This window comes from Molossus molossus, unplaced genomic scaffold (assembly GCF_014108415.1).
Source record: "Molossus molossus isolate mMolMol1 unplaced genomic scaffold, mMolMol1.p scaffold_m16_p_4, whole genome shotgun sequence".
NCBI lineage: Eukaryota > Metazoa > Chordata > Mammalia > Chiroptera > Molossidae > Molossus > Molossus molossus.
The window spans coordinates 67,111,888-67,124,265 of NW_023425377.1; the positions used below are offsets into that span (position 1 = coordinate 67,111,888).

The 12,378-nt window shown below is 47.9% G+C and overlaps 1 non-coding gene across 1 annotated transcript; it reads right to left on the reverse strand.

The window, feature by feature from the left end:
• Window positions 1-3,096: 3,096 nt before the first annotated feature.
• LOC118616678 lies at window positions 3,097-3,227 on the reverse strand. The gene has a single exon (XR_004956660.1). It is a non-coding gene; the product is annotated as a small nucleolar RNA SNORA24 (small nucleolar RNA).
• Between the last annotated feature and the right edge of the window lie 9,151 nt (window positions 3,228-12,378).

Below are 12,378 nucleotides of genomic sequence, written 5' to 3' on the forward strand. Positions count from 1 at the left end.
GAGCTGAAAAGGGTTCAGCATCAAATAACTGTTGGGGTGTAGGTTATATACTCCACTTTTAGCTTCCGGCAGTTCCTGCAATGTACGCTGCCTGGCCCATTGTCCACTTTGCAGTTGGACTGGTCTGGTATCTCATCCTGCATTTGTTGGGTGATTCATTGTCTTTTGAACAATCCAGATAATCCTTATCCGGACTCAAAAGAAGGCTGAGCAAAGGTCATGCAAGCAACACATTTTTCACAGTTTCTGCTTTTTGCAAGCTTTTACTTTTACCCTTTAAAATGTTACTAGCCCGTTCAGTAAGAACTTGTAGGGGCTGCCTGGTGCTCTGCTGAGCACTTGATACATGTTTGCTGTTGTCATTAACAACAATACAATTGTTTTGGTTCATGGTCAGCCTCCAAACAACAGCTCCAATAGTTCCTATTTTCTCTCCCATCTGATGTGGTTACATATATTTTCTTTTTTGATGAAACACTTACCTTTAAACACTATTAATAAATAAAGAATTCAACAGGCACAAAAGGTAAAAGATATAAACTAAGCTTCCTTTTTTTTGCTGATCATGGCTCCCCAGTACCTCTTCCCAGTGGCCACGAGAAGAACAAGTTATTCGTGTTTTGATGCAATGAGAGTACACAGGAAATTGTAATCAACTCTTCTTCAATACAAACTAAACCTTCCTGCCCAGGTTGGATTTGCACCTTGCTTTTTCCTTCACAAAGTCTTCCCACTTTGTCAGCATGGTGCTGCCTTATTCTTTTGCACAGCTACCTACTATTTCATGCTGAGAATGGCCATAGTTTATCCAGCAAATCCCCAGCTAGGCATTTAGGTCATTTCCAGCTGGTTGCTGTTACAGAGTGCCAAGGTGAATAAACAACCCAGTATAGGTGACATTCCTAGGACTTGCTGGGTCCTAAGGCAATTTCTTCAGCTCCCAACTGACTGATCCACTCTGTAGAGCTGAGCCATTTCCACTCCTGACAACAGCAAATGAGAATTTGTTTCTACACGCCCTTGAGAATACATTGAGTTCTCACACTTTTTATCTGTGTCAATGTGACAGGTAGAAAATAGTCCCTTGTTATTTCCTCTCCCTCCTACCCATCTTTTCAACTTTACTGAAGTATAATTGGAGTACACTAAATTGCACATTAGAGTTTTAAATTTATTTTTCAATTTCAGTTGACATACAATATTATATTAGTTTCATCAGTTCAGCACAGTGATTAGACATTTATATAACTTATGAAGTGATCCCCCAGACACCATACATAGTTATGACAATATTATTATTATTATTTATTAATTAATTAAAGAATCCAACAACTGTCCGGTCAGTATGGCTCAGTAGTTGAGTGTTGACCCATGCACCAAGAGGTTGCCAGTTCGATTCCTGGTCGGGTCACATGCCCAGGTTGTGGGCCTAATCCCCAGTGTGGGGCATGCAGGAGGTGGCCAGTCTATGTTCTCTCTCATCGATGTTTCTGTCTCTCTCTCCTTCTCACTTTCTGTCTCTCTAAAATCAATAAAAGAACCCTGGCCGGTTTTTCTCAGTGGTTAGAGCGTTGGCCTGTGGTCCAGAGAGACCCAGGTTCGGTTCCCACTAAGGGCATGTACCACGGTTGCAGTTTGTCCCCGGCTCTGGATGGGTCGTGTAGGTGGCAGCCATTCCATGTGTCCCCTTCATGTCGATGTTTCTCTCTCTCTCTCTTCCTCTCTCTCCCTCCCACTCTATCTGAACAAAAAACAAAAAAAAATGTCCTGGGGTGAGGATAAAAATAAATTAATTAATTGCCCTGGCCAATTTGGCTCAGCGGTTGAGTGTTAGCCTGCGGACCAGAGAGCCCCGGGTTCAGTTCCTGCTAGGGGCATGTACCACACACACACACAAAAATATGAATCCAACAACTTCCTGTGGCCTTTTTTTTCTTTATTGATTTGAGAGCAAGAAAAGGGTGAGGGAGAGAGAGATAGAAACATTGATGAAAGAGAACATCGATTGGCCACCACCTGCACACCCCCTACTGGGAATCAGTCTCACAACCAGGGCATATGCTCTGACTGGGAATTGAACTGGCAACCTTTTGGTGTATGGGATGATGCTCAACCAACTGAGCCACTCTGCCTGGAGATATATATATATATATATATATACATATATATATGTATATATATATGTATATATATATATAATATACACACACATATAATATATATACACATGTGTATATATATTATATATGAATATATGTATATATGTGCATATATATATGAATATAAAATTTTCTTTCCTTGGATGAGCCAAGCATTTTATTTAATTACAACAAGGAAGCGCTCACCTATTCTCTACTTAAAACAACATTCAGGCCTATACTGAAAACACTGCCTCGATGGTTTCCGGATCATTTGCACCCAATCCTGGAGCTGCCGAGCTCTGAAATCACGGCTGTCCCCTCACTGCAGGAAGCTAAAGGAGACTCCACCTGACCTGGGCCCCGAGGCTAAGGCGACTAGATTCCATTGTCATGTAGGCCTCTTGGCTACAGCGACTAAATAACTCCATTTTTATCATCAATGGACCTTCAATATTTTTCCATCAATAGGTTAATTACCCCCAGAAGTAAAGGAATTTTGCCTAAGATTATAGTTGCCCTATGTGTTGGGAGGCATTTGCAGTTTCCAGTATTGGTAATTGCAGGCGTTTGCAGGTATTGGTGAGCCTGGTGATTATTGCTAATTTTGACTTCTGTAATCGCTGTCACGCCCACTATTGTACCAGTCCTGGGGTGGGTGAGGAGGATGGGGCTTCTGTCTTTAAAATCCGACAAGCAAGAAGAATCCTGGCTGCTCATCTGAGGGGAGACTATGCCCTCTGCAGTCCGCCGGCGAGAATAAAGCGCTCCTTTACAATTTGGCTGTGCGTCTCTGGTTATCTCGCTGACACATTGTAACACACCCACGTCACTGCATTTCTTGATCCCTGTTTTCCATCATCACCCATCGGGACAGTGAGTCCAACTTCGCAGACAAACATTTGAAAAATCAACCTTTGTCCAACAACCCAGCACCCTCCAGGGTTTTAAGAGTGAAGAATGTTATTTGTGCAAGTCAGAATCTGATACCAATTAAATGGTGACCGCTTTGCCAATAAACAAGAAAATGCTCTTCCATGGCTAGGAAGGGAGACTGCCACAGTTGGCAGGTCCCAAAGACACATGGAGTATAAATATAATTTTTTTTTTAATCCTCACCCGAAGACATTTTTTTTTTTGCATTCATCTTCAGATAGAGCAGGACGAAAGGGAGAGAGAGAAAAACATCGACGTGAAAGAGACACATCGACTGGTCGCTACCCACACGACTCCAACCAGAGCCGGGGACAAACCGCAACCGAGGTTCGTGCCCTTAGCAGGAATTCGGGTCTCTCTGGACCGAAGGCCGATGCTCTAACCGTTGAGCCAAACCAACCAGAGCTATATAAATATAAATTTTAAAGTCAGTGCCAGTTTCTTTTAAAAAAAGTCCTGCTGAATTTAGATGTGAATTTCATTGACTGTAGATCAGTTTGGGGAGAACTGACATCTTAACAGTGAATTTTCCAATCCATGAATGTGATATATCTTTTAATTTATTTAGGTCTTCATGAATTTATCTCAGCAGTATCTGTAGTTCTTAATGTAGGAGTCCTAGACTTATTTTTTTTTTTTTTATCCTCACCAGAGGACATTTTTCCATTTTTTGTTCAGGTAGAGTGGGAGGTGTAAGGAATCGGAGGCGCCGCAGAATAAAACAGAGAAAGACTGGAGAGCCCATCAGCCGAATAAACAGGGATCAGGCTTTATTGGGTGCACTCCGGGCGGGTTCACAGACTCCGGGGGTCGAGTCCTAGAAGCCGCGCTCAATGTAGGGGCTTGTGTCTTTTATATCTGCCTGTTGCAGCTGGAATTTGTCCCTTAGGGTTTGGCCCTGCGGGGGCTATGCATGGAGCCTCTGGAATGTGAATAGATAAGATGGGAGTTAATCTATAGCCTAGAGGCAGGCCGTTCAGGGTGGGAGACAAGGCTGACCAAGGAGACAATGGTCGAGCACTTTGCCTGGTGCCAGTCCCCAGGCCATGGGACATTCCCGACTCTGTGATAATGACAAAGGGGCGCAGGTATCTTTCTGGCTACTTCGAGCTGGACAGGGGCGGCGTAAGGGGAGGGGGCCCATGTCGGCATGATCCGGGCCTGGGGATCTGGTGAGAGGTTGATAATGGCTTAGCATCATGATCTCGTGCACCGTCTGGCTGGTGAAGGCCTTCAGTCGGTTTTGTAGTAGGGAGGAGAGTAGTCGCAGGAGACAGGGTCCGAAGGCTAGGGCTAGAAAAAGGAGAGTTAGGGGACCCATAAGCGGCAAAACCCAGTGTGCCCAGTTGGAATTGAGCCAGGTGCTCCAAGATTGATCTCGCCTTTCCCGAATGCGTTGTGCTATTAATCAGGGTGATGTCGGGAACAGGCAGGGAGGCGTCCTGGGGGACTATATTGATGTTGGGGGTGATATACCAAGGTGCAGGTGCCGGTCCAGTTAGTGGGGAGACACATATAGGTGGTGGACCCACACGTATGGCAGAGTAGGCTGAGGAGGACAGGGATAGGCAGACCCAACAGTCAGGCGCAAATGTGGAGTTGGTCTTATAGAGGAGGCATTGGGTCAAATTCAGGGTACGGAACAGATGGGAGGATTCCAGAAGCGAAGGAGAGAAGGCGGCAAGAATGAGTGGGCAACCAGGGGCAAGGCCCAGAGTCAGAAAGATGTATAGCAGAATCATGACTTATCGTGGATGATCCAATTAGGGCGTCTGGAAGAATTAGGAGGTCGTCTTGAAAGGCCCATCCATCCTTGAAGTGGACCCTGGGAGAAGACTGGAGAGACTTTAATTCTGTGGCTGAGTATTGGGGAGTATAGGAGCCTGAAAGAAAACAGATAGCAGGAGCCCGCCCCAGGCGAGCGGTGGATCGGGCCGTTTTATCAGCGAAAGCATTTCCCTTAGCTACAGGAGAGTTCGAAGTCTGGTGGCCCTGGCAGTGAATAACAGCTACCTGCAGGGGGAGCTGGATGGCTCGGATGAGTTTTTCGATGAGTTTTCCATTTAGGACCGGGGTGCCTTTGGTGGTGAGGAAGCCTCGTTCCTTCCAGATCATACAGTGGGAATGTGTGATCAGAAAGGAAAATTTGGAGTCAGTGTAGATGTTGACTATTTTATCTTTAGCCCATATGAGAGCACGGGTTAAAGCAATCAGTTCAGCCTGCTGTGAGGTGGTCCCCGTGGGGAGCTGTCGGGCTTCAATGATGTTAGAGTCAGTAACTACAGCATAGGCCGCCTGTCTGGTCCCGGAGGGGTCCAGGATGGAGCTGCCATCAATATAGAGAATGTGGTGGGCGTTAGGTAAGGGATGGTCAGCCAGGTCAGGCCGGGGAGACTGATGATGTTCCAGGATTTCTAAGCAGGAGTGTGTGGGGACTTGCTGGTCTGAGGCAGGCAGAAGGGTTGCTGGGTTGAGGGAGCCACAGCTTGAAAGAGAGATTGAAGGGTTTTCTATAAAGAGGAGATGGTATAATTGAAGTCTAGAGGGCCCAAGGTGGGCCAAGGCCTGATGCGAGAGGAGGTCGGTAAGGCGGTGGGGGGAGAAAACCTGGAGAGGCTGTTGCAGGTTGATCTTCAGAGCCTCCGTGGTGAGTTCTGCCGCTGCTGCGAGGGCCCGGAGGCAAGGCTGCCATCCACGAACAGTGGGGTCCAGCTGCTTTGAGAGGTAAGCAACAGGGACCAGGGTGGGGCCAAGTGGCTGAACCAGGACCCCTATGGCTAAGTGATGTTTTTCGTCTGTATAGAGGAGAAAAGGTCGTTGGGGATTGGGGAGAGCAAGAGCTGAGGCAGAGCACAAACCTCAAGGAGGGTCTGGAAAACCCGGCAGACCTCCTTAGGGGAGGTCAGGGGTCCCTCGGGGGTGTCTCTGGCTGCCTGGTAGAGTGGTCTGGCTAGGAGGGCAAAATTGGGGATCCAGTGCCTGAAGAACCCCATAAGCCCAAGAAAGGACTGAATTTCTATTGCTGAGGTCGGGGGTTGTAAGTCCCTAAGTGCCTGCAACCTGTCAGAGGTGATTGCCCGGTGTGTCGGAGTGACAAGGAGCCCTAGATAGGTCACCAAGGGAGTCGCGATCTGGGCTTTCTGTGCAGAAACCCGGTAACCCTTGGTGTAAAGAAAATTGAGGAGAGCGGTGGTGGCTGAGATATTATCTCCTTCAGAGGGGGAGCAGATGAGAAGATCGTCTACATATTGGAGAAGAGTGGATGGGGACAGATCACATTCCCTTAAGTCCTGAGCAAGAGCCTGACCAAAGAGGTGCGGACTGTCTCGGAATCCTTGAGGGAGGACAGTCCATGTTAACTGTTGGGAAATATTGGAGACCGGATCTTCCCAGGTGAAAGCAAAGAGAAAATAGGAATCAGGATGTAGCGGGATGGTAAAGAAAGCATCCTTTAGGTCAAGAACCGAGAAATGAGTAGTATGGGGGGGAATATGAGAGAGAAGGGTGTAGGGGTTTGGGACTACAGGGGAGATGGGTATGACCACTGAATTAATTATGCGAAGGTCTTGGACAAGGCGGTACTGCCCCGGGGGTTTCTTAACAGGCAGAATGGGGGAGTTACAGGGGGAGTTGGTAGGAATGAGGAGGCCCTGGCTTCTGAGTTTAGATACAATGGGGTGGAGTCCTAGTCGGTGAGCCTGAGAGATGGGAAATTGGGGGCGATTGGGGTAAGATGATGGGTTTTTTAATTTGATGAGGATGGGGGCGTGATGTGAGGCAACCGAGGGGGTGTTTGTGTCCCAGAACCCAGGGTGGACTGCCGGTAAGAGCTGGACCGCGGAAGCTGAGACAGTAGCCTGGGTAGGGCCAGAGAGTAAAGCTATTAGATGCGGCTGCTGGGGGAGGAAAGAGATGGTAGTATGGAGTTTAGATAAGATATCTCTCCCCAAGAGTGGAACTGGGCAGGCAGGCATTACTAAAAAGGAATGGGAGAATGGGTGGCCTTTGAAGATGCAGTTAAGTAGGGCCGTTCGATTGGGGGTTGTAGGGAGCCCATCAATTCCCATAACCGAGACCTGGGAAGGAAAAGTGAGGCCCAAATGGGAGGGGAGGACAGAGTAGGTAGCCCCCGTGTCTATTAAGAAGGAAATAGACTTACCCGCTACCTGGAGCGTGACCCTGGGCTCGGCGAGGGTGACTGGAGTCGCAGAACCAGGGCCGCCTCAGTCGTCCATGAGCCCTAGTAGCTCCAATGCTGGGAAATCCTGGGTCTCATTTCCCCAGCATCGAGGTGCTGAGGATTGAGGCAGGGTCGGGTAGTCTGACTTCCAGTGTCCCATTTGTTTGCATTGGGGGCAGGGCTTGGTAGGTGGCCTGGGCTGTGGGCAGGCTCTGGCCCAGTGGCCTTCCTTGCCGCATTTGAAACAGGCGCCTGGAGGCAAGCGAGGTCCCCCTTTTGGGGCCTGGTGTCTTTTCGGGTCCCCTGCCCGCCTTAGGACAGCTACCAGAGCCTGGGTTTGGAGGCTTACCTTCTGCTGGAGCCTCGCCTGGCGGGCTGCTTCAGCCGTCTCCTCCCGGGCATTAAAAACTTTAAAGGCCATTTTTACCAGGTCTTGGATGGGAGTTTCAGGGCTCTCCTCAACCTTCTGGAGCTTCTTTCTGATATCAGGGGCGGACTGGGAAATGAAGTGGGAGGCAAGGACAGTGGCCCCGTGGGTGTGTGGGACTGGGTGTGGGCAGCGACAGGGGAATTGAGGGGATTATCTGGGGGGGGGGGCGGGCAGAGTGTATCCAACAAAGCCTGAATATAAGGGACTTCAGAATCTTTTCTGGTGCCTTGTGTAGACTCTGAGAATATCCCAATTTGGAAAAATTTTCGAGGAGACACCCGAGGGGGGTCTTACGGTCGAGTCTGGATTCGGAATTGCCCATGGTGACAGATTAGAGGGGCTTTGAGTGTCGGGAGAGCGGACATCCGAAAGGCGTCCCTTTTGAATGCCCGTCCCCGGACGGATGTCTGTCCTGGATGGACAGGGTGGTCGTGAAGGAGCCTCAGGCGTCCCTTGAAGCAGCTTCAGACCGGGAGTTCCTGGAACTCCGGCGGAGAGGCGGGGGCGTCCCGACTTGGCCAAGGTTTGGACGGGAGACCCGAGCCCCGGACGGACGACAGATCAAAACCCCAGAAAAAAGCAAAACGGTTTTAGAGAAACGACTTACGGTTTGGGAGCCTGGCTCCGAAGTCGGTGCTGGGTCGAGGGAGATTCTGAATCCAGAAGACGGGTGGCAGCGCAGGGAGAGGAGGGGGACTCTCGTCCCGACCAGAAAGGCCGGGCGCGGTCACAAAACCCTCCTCCCGGGTTTCGGCACCAGATGTAAGGAATCGGGGGCGCCGCCGAATAAAACAGAGAAGAGACTGGAGAGCCAATCAGCCGAATAAAGAGGGATCAGGCTTTATTGGGTGCACTCCGGGCGGGTTCACAGACTCCGGGGGTCGGGTTCACAGACTCCGGGGGTCGAGTCCTAGAAACCGCGCTCAATGTAGGGGCTTGTGTCTTTTATATCTGCCTGTTGCAGCTGGAATTTGTCCCTTAGGGTTTGGCCCTGCGGGGGCTATGCATGGAGCCTCTGGAATGTGAATAGATAAGATGGAAGTTAATCTATAGCCTAGAGGCAGGCCGTTCAGGGTGGGAGACAAGGCTGACCAAGGAGACAATGGTCGAGCACTTTGCCTGGTGCCAGTCCCCAGGCCATGGGACAGGAGGGAGAGAGAGGAAGAGAGAGAGAGAAACATCGATGTGAAAGGAACACATCGAGTGGCCGCCACCCGCACGACCGACCAGGGCCGGGGACAAACTGCAACCGAGGTACGCGCCCCTAGTGGGAACCGAACCCGGGTCTCTCCGGACCGCAGGCCGACGCTCCAACCGCTGAGCCAAACCGGCCAGGGCATTAGACTTATTTTGTTAGATTTATCCCTAGGTATTTTATCTTTTTTGCTGCTGCTGAAAATGAGCTTTTATTTTATTTATTTATTTTTTAATTTTTAAAATATGTTTTTATTGATTTTTAGGGAGAATAAAAGATAGAAACATCGATGAGAGAGAAACATCGATAGGCTGCCTCCTGCATGACCCCTACTGAGGGTTGAGCTTGCAATTTGGGCATGTGTCCTGACCAGGAATTAACCAGTGACCTCTTGGTGCATGGGACGACGCTCAATCCACTGAGCCATATTGGCCAAGCATGAAAATGAAATTTAAAAAATATTTTTTCAGTCATTCACTGTTAGTACACGGGGAGGGGGGGGGGGAATGCAAAAGTAGGTTTACAGTGAAACAGAGTTTATTCCTGTATTATTATTGATTATTGTATTATTTTCCATATAAACAACTTAAACCTACTTTTACCCTGTATAAGAATTTAAAGTGTAACCCTGGCCAGTGTGGCTCATTTGGTTGGGCGTCGTTCCATGCACTGAAAGATTGCTGGTTTGATTCCTGGTCAGGGCATGTGCCCAGGTTGCAGGCTTGATCGCTGGTGGTCTCATATTGATGTTTCTCCCTTCTTCCTTCCTCTTTCTCTAAAAATCAATAAACTATTCTTGAAAAAAATATAAAGAATATAGAGTGTATAAGAATGCACTAGATATGCATAACCAATGGACACAGACAACAATGCTGGGGGGGTGGGGGGAAGAAACATCTGTAACAAAAATAAATTAATAAAAATTGGAAACAAATAGAATGCACTAGAATTTTGTATATTAACTTTTTAACCTGTGAACTTGCTAAATTCATTTATTAGTTCTAGTACTTGTCAAAGATTTCCTGGGTTTTTTAGATCTGCAAATAGTCACAGTTTTCCTTCCTCTTTGTCAACCTTTATGTCTTTTATTTATTTTTCTTGCCTTATGACAATGGCAATGACCTCCAAAACAATGTTGAATACAGGAGGTGAGAATGAATATCTTTGTCTTATTATTAGTCTCAGGACACAATTTAGCATTCCACATTAAGTGTAATATTACCTGTATATTTTTTTGGTAGATGTTCCTTATCAGTTTGATAAAGTTCCCATTTATATCTAGTTTGCTAAGAATTTTTTTTTCATAAATTGAATTTTGTCAGATCTTTCCTGCATCCATTGAAATTATCATATGGTTTCCTGATACTTTTTGTAAGGACAGAAAACAGGCCTCTCCTTTTCTTTGCTGTAGCCTTTCCACAATTTATGAGAAGCACCTGGTAATTAACCACTGAGACTGTTGGCTCCTCTTATTCAAATAGCTCCTCTGTTCAAAGAGAACAGTGGGACCACATAAGAAAACACTTAAGGCTGTACTCTTCTTCCACCCCCTCCTCCCTGTAGTTTTTTTTATTTATTTTTATCCTAACCCAAGGACAGTTTTCCATTTTTGGTTCAGACAGAGTGGGAGGGAGAAAGAGAGAGAGAGAGAGAGAGAGAGAGAGAGAGAGAAACATTGATGTGAAAGGGACACATAAAGTGGCTGCCACCCGCATTACCAACCAGGGCTGGGGACAAACCACAACCTAGGTATGTGCCCTTTTTTTTTTTTTTTTTCCATTTTTTGTTCCGATAGAGCGGGAGGGAGAGAGAGGAAGAGAGAGAGAGAGAGAAACATCGATGTGAAAGGGACACATCGAGTGGTTGCCACCCTCACGACCAACCAGGGCCAGGGACAAACTGCAACGGAGGTACGTGCCCTTAGCGGGAACCGAACCCGGGTCTCTCTGTACCGCAGGCCGACGCTACAACCACTGAGCCAAACCGGCCAGGGCAGTATGTGCCCTTAATAGGAACCATGTCTCTTTGGACCGCAGGCCGACGCTCTAACCACTGAGCCAAACCAGCAAGGGCTTTATAGGCTTTTTTGCTAGGAGAATTGGGATGTTTTATTTTATTTTATTTTTATCCTTACCTGAGGACATTTTTTGCATTTATCTTGAGAGAGAGAGGAGGGAGAGAGAGAGAGAAACATCGACATGTGAGAGACAATGCACATCAAGTGGTTGACACCCACACAACCCCAACCAGGGCCAGGGACAAACTGCAACCGAGGTACATGCCCTTAGCGGGAACCAAACCCGGGTCTCTCTGGTCCATGGGCCTACGATTCAACTGCTGAGCCAAACCGGCCAGGGCAAAAAAAACTGGGATGTTTGTATCACTGGTTTTCAAGTTGTTCTTGGACGAGTCCTGGGCTTTGCCTCCTCAGAAAGTCCTCATGGAGCCTTCATGTGCCCGTCTCTGGAACTGAGGGTGCCACCTTTGTCTTGACCCTGTTCCCTTCCTGATCATTTAAAAAATTGCAGTTGCCCTTCCAGTGTGGCTCAGGGGATTGAGCGTGGTCCCATGGACTCAGAGGTCCTGGTTGGATTCCCCTTCAGGGCACATGCCCAGGTTGTGGGCTTAATCTCCAGTAGGGGCCGCAGAGGAGGCAGCCCATTGATGTTTCTCTCGCCCTTCCTCTCTAAAAAAAAGTCAATAAAAGTATATTAAAATAACAAAAAATAATAATAATAAATAAAAATATCGCAGTGACCATCACATCAGAGTTGTCAGGGGCCTAAAGACTCCCTCTCAGGGCATGGGATGGGAATATGTATATATTTGCATGCCTCTCTGCTGAAGCCACTCAGGAAGTGAAAGCAAAATACTAAGCCCCCACATAGCACTTCCTGCCACAAATCTGCTGTGGCTCCCATTGTGCTAAGGACAAAATCCAAACCACTTTCTTCACCACGAGCCCCACTGATGCCACTAAACACGTCTTAACACATTGTGTCTCTGCCACCCTGCCCTCCTCAGAAGCACTGTGACCTTACCCAGCCTCCCTGACTCCCTGTTGCGCACAAGAGAACCAAGAGACCACCAGAGCCAAATTAAAGCCAAATAGAGAGCAAAGCCGGCCGGTGACTGATCCCGAGTTCTTGGAGACCAGCCTGGGGACTCCAAATGTTGTGGTGCGACAGAGTCAAAGAAAGGCCACTAGAGAATTGAAGTCCAAATAAGAGCCATTTATTAGCCGGCTGGCGTCTGATTCTGAGCACCCCTGTGACAGAGTCTTCGGAATCAGCCCCAATGTGCTTTATTACATGCCGTTTATACCTTACAGAAAATAGGATCTTCTTGATATAATGCCCAGGGCCACAGCAATGCTGTATAGAATTAGTTTGCCTTACGGATAACAGGAACACCCAGGCATTTCAAGGTCCACTGGGTCACACTTAGCCCCAAGCTGCACAAACACAATGCAAGCCTAATTCCTTGAGATTTGGGAGGA